This window comes from Lynx canadensis, chromosome B4, assembly GCF_007474595.2.
Source record: "Lynx canadensis isolate LIC74 chromosome B4, mLynCan4.pri.v2, whole genome shotgun sequence".
NCBI lineage: Eukaryota > Metazoa > Chordata > Mammalia > Carnivora > Felidae > Lynx > Lynx canadensis.
This window is the reverse complement of record NC_044309.1, coordinates 15,397,687-15,402,433: the sequence shown is the minus strand read 5'-3', so window position 1 is coordinate 15,402,433 and position 4,747 is coordinate 15,397,687. Positions and strand designations below refer to the sequence as shown.

The 4,747-nt window shown below is 47.2% G+C and overlaps 1 long non-coding RNA gene across 1 annotated transcript; it reads left to right on the top strand.

The window, feature by feature from the left end:
• The first annotated feature begins 2,886 nt into the window (after window positions 1-2,886).
• LOC116738180 lies at window positions 2,887-4,049 on the top strand. Its single transcript, XR_004343850.1, has 2 exons — window positions 2,887-3,355; window positions 3,707-4,049. It is a non-coding gene; the product is annotated as an uncharacterized LOC116738180 (long non-coding RNA).
• Window positions 4,050-4,747: the final 698 nt, after the last annotated feature.

Below are 4,747 nucleotides of genomic sequence, written 5' to 3'. Positions count from 1 at the left end.
CATAAACTGTGAGATCATGACCTGAGCCGAAACCAAGAGTCAGACGCTTAACTGACTGAGCCACCCAGGTGCTCCCAAACTATCCATTTTCTATCCGATGTCCCCCGTTCTCCAACATGTGTCTCTCTGTTGGGTGTGCCTTTCTCCTTTATTGCCTGACAGCCAAGACTTGATTCAAATGTCTCCCCGTCACCTGTAGGCAGCATTGGTACTCGATTCCTCGGAATCCCCTCACACAGAGCACAGACGTTGGCAAATTGCACTCTTGTGGGTCAAATCCAGCCTGTCCCTCGTTTGTTGTTGTTTTCGTTTTATGTTTTTTTTTTTTACCGTTGTTCATTTATTTTGAGAGAGCGAGTGAGTGTGAGCAGGGGAAGGGCACAGAGAGAGGAGAGAGAGAGAATCCCAAGCAGATTCCACTCCACGGAGAGCCCGACACGGGACTCCGACTGACGAACCCGTGAGACCATGACCTGAGCCGAAATCAAGAGTCTGATGCTTAACCGACTGAGCCACGGAGGTGCCCCAGCCCGTCACTGTTTTCGTAAAGTTTTATTGGAACACGGCCACCTATTCATCTGCATATTGTCTACCGCTGCTTTCTTGCCGCTACGGTAGACTTGAGTTGTTGCAACAGGGACGGTATGGGTTGCAAAGCCTACATGTTCATTATCTAACCCGTGACAGGAAGTTTGCTGACCCCTGCCCTAAAAACACTTGCATATGTAGAGTAGGGCTCTTGACATCTTGACATCTGGTCCTGCTCATTTACCAGTTTGCCCACTCATACCACTATAATCTTAGTCATTCAAGGTGTAGATCACGAAGAACAGGGGCTGTGCAGGTGGACAGCCTGGTTTCAAGCCGTAGCTCTGCCACTTTATGAGCTGTGTGACTTTGAGAAAACCGCTTGATCTCTCTGGGCCTTGGGTTTCGCTCTGGCAAAACAGGGATGATAAACATAACCTCACGGGTTTGCAACGAGGATTAAACAAGATGTTGATAAAAGGTTCACATGACACATGGAACACAAAATCTTAGCTGCAGGTAACCCTTGTATCCCACAGGCTCATAACGTGGCCCGCACCGGTAGACTCCTGAAATCTAGTATGTTCTCCATAAAGGTTTCTTGCATTTGCAAGGAATGAATGAATAATAAAATAAATAAATAAATAAATAAATAAATAAATAAATAAATAAATAAAAAGACACAGGTACTCCTGGAAGAAAAAAAAAATAACGGAAAATTCCTGAAGTTGTCGACTAATTCCACGCACAAAGCAGAAGTTTGACTCAGCTTCCTTACAGAGGGGCAGTAAAGCAAAGACATAAAAGTCTTTGTGGAAGAAATGGAAAAGAGGAAACTGGAAGCTTTTACGAAATAATAGAAATTCTCCTGGAGTTACGTGGTGAGTTAAATAACAGGCGAAAAACACAGACGTGCTGTAGGAAATCTTGCCGTCCACTGCCCTCCCCTCTTGCGCTGAGTTTGAGGGAGGACGGCAGCCCCAGCGTAACCCTCTCTTTCAGTATTTTGCAAAGGCAGGAGTCTCTCCAAATCCTCCCGTACCGCGACTGTGAAATCAACCACATACGTGCCTGCAGGAAGTACCAACCACCTGGCCCCACATGGGACGAGATCGTTCTCCAGCTTGTGTATGTATATACAGGGCCTCACCTGCCCATCTCTTTCCTGAGCCACTGGTTCCTATGCTCTGTTCAACCCCGCAGCCTCCGAGCAGAAACCAAAGCCGCGGCCCTCTAGCTCTTTCACCGCGAAGCAGAGCTGTGCTGAGTTGCCGTGATTAGAAGACCTTTGAAGGTCTTTGCCAGTTTTCATCAAGGCATAAAAAGCGATCATTACAATTAATGCGATTTACCATGTGTTACTCTTCCGGAAAAGCTATTGCAGGGTGGCTCTGCCATCTGTCCCTTTCAGAGTTAAAAACTAATCATTTAACTCGGTCCACCATCCCAGGTTTTCCATAGAGGACCTCGGAGAGAATCGTCAGAGGAACCTGCTCCAGCATTTTCCTGTTGCGCTCTCCAAGGCCCGTCATTCACTGACGGTCTTCACCTCCCTTGTGAGAAAGGCTTTCATAGCCGGGCCAGAGGAAGGGTCCAGGCTCTTAATGGATATTCAGACATCTATTTCTGCAGAGGCAGCCCACAGCCGGCAGAGGGAGCTTACTATTTGCCATCAGCACCCCTTTCCCTTAGCAGCACATGGACGTTGGAAAACGCAGTGGACAAGCAGCGTGGCTTTGGACAACCAGGAAGCATGGAGGAAACACTGTGGCTGGCACATGTTGTCACTCAAGCCAGGGAAAATAGAAGAATGCTTACCAGGCTGAACAGGAAAGAAAGGAAAGAATGGAAAGAAAAGGAAGCACAGAAGGAAGGAAGGAAGGAAGGAAGGAAGGAAGGAAGGAAGGAAGGAAGGAAGGGAGGGAGGGAGGAAGGTGGGAAGGAGGGAGGCAGTAGGAAGGTTGGAAGGAAGGAATTAAGGTGGGAAGGAAGGAAGGAATGAGGGAAGGTGGGAAGGAGGAGAAGGAGGTGGGAAGGAAGGAAGAAGGAGGAATGACTGCCTTTTTGGAGAAGTCAGGACTGAAGGAAGGCCCCTTGTCCTGGGAAGGCTTTCTTCCGTCCTTTAGAAGGAAGGAAGGAAGGAAGGAAGGTGGGAAGGAGGGAAGGAAGGAAGGAAGGTGGGAAGGAAGGAAGGAGGGAAGGAAGGAAGGAAGGAAGGTGGGAAGGAGGGAAGGAAGGAAGGTGGGAAGGAAGGAAGGAGGGAAGGTGGGAAGGAGGGAAGGAAGGAAGGAAGGAAGGTGGGAAGGAGGGAAGGAAGGAAGGAAGGTGGGAAGGAGGGAAGGAAGGAAGGAAGGGGAGGGAAGGAAGGAAGAAAGAGTCAAAAACATGACTCCCGAGTCTATATGAACTATGTGTTAGAAAATTAAAACATGTCTAAGATCAAAGTTCAACCATCAAAGATCAAGTTAACATGGAAAACAGCTACTTGGGATTGGTACCCTTTTGCGGGGGGAAAAGCCACGCTTGATTTCTGTCTTTGTCGCCGTCTCTTTTTACATAGATGATTTGGGGTTCCGGGGAAATATGAAGTGATCTAACCCATTTTTTAAAAGCAGGGTGCCAACCAAATGGCTGGAAAACGCATACTTTGCTTCTCACCAGTCTCCCTCAATCGTCTGAAAGAAATCTGGCTGCAGTGCTGCTCAGTGTGTAGTGAAAGAAGAAACAGGACAGCCTTTTCCCAGTGAAAACAGGATCCACAAAGGCTGTGAGAAACACATCCGCTTTCCTCCCCGTTCACGCATTTGGGGGAAGCTGCCATTTTCAGGTTTGGCGCTTCTTTCCTTTCCAATAACCAAGAAGACTTCATGGAAGATATTTATGTATCTATAAAGTACTACCTAATGTTTTTTTAATGACTAAGTGACTAAATGTCTTTATAATTTTACAAAGCTTTGGCTTGTACAGTAACTTTCTTTTTCACTGAGATCCATGTGGCCCCCCAGGGTTTACGAGAGGTTGCTGGAAAACAAATTAGGTTCTTTGAGATGGTGTTTGGAGCCTTTAGAATTTGATTTTCAGGAGACACTCTTTCATCCCTTACCTACCTTCAAATAAAGCCAAGGGACGGGGACGGGGGCATTTGTGTGAGGTATAACGACAGCGTGTCCTTTTTCAGTCACAAGGGCCGTGGAGGGGCAGAGTTATGCTCACTGCTGCTGGAAACTGCGTCATGTCCTCGCGTATGTGGCAAGAGAAACAGACACGTCAGTTTTCGTCGTCAGCTTCTTAAAACATTATTTACCTGGCAGTGTTTTAACCATGTATTCCCTGTCACATTTTATATTTGCTACCAAGCTTCTGTTTACAAGTTAAGATACATATTGAAAAATGACTCTCAAGATGTTACATCCATGTTAAGATGCGTTTGAAGTTTTTAAACAAGACTGGGTTTTGCATATACTAGCTATGCGCAAATGAAATACAATTTGCAAAGTAAATTAAAGTTCATAGATACGAAAGCAACCAGCGAAGAGACTATCATTGTGGTCTGAAGCTTCTATCCAACGCTTATAAACCGTTTCAGATGGCGAGCCTTGAAATAGAGCTTCGGTGGCAACCAGGATTCAAGTGAATGGGTTACGAAAGTTAGGCATTGTGGACAAGTCCATCATGGTCACGGACATTCCAAGTGTAGCTCCTTCTGAAAAAGCAGACTCTGGCCCATGGGCAGCCCCAGAATTGCTGTGCATAACCTGCTGAGCCCTGAGAGATGGTCTTGGGCAGCCTGTCCATGAGTCCGTTTAATGACTTGAGGTGGTGTCCTACAAGGGGCTCTGCCCAAAGTGACTGTAGTCAAGCAAAATGACTCGGTCCCTCCAGAATCTGAGAACACATAATCTGAGAATGACCATCTAGGACATAGAGGAGAACGGAGCCCACTCACAGGAAAACATCAGGAAAACAAGAGTGGATGCTTAAGAGAGAACGTAGACACTAGAAAATAAGCCAGTCTGTGGGGCGCCTGGGTGGCGCAGTCGGTTAAGCGTCCGACTTCAGCCAGGTCACGATCTCGCAGTCCGGGAGTTCGAGCCCCGCGTCAGGCTCTGGGCTGATGGCTCAGAGCCTGGAGCCTGTTTCCGATTCTGTGTCTCCCTCTCTCTCTGCCCCTCCCCCGTTCATGCTCTGTCTCTCTCTGTCCCAAAAATAAATAAACGTT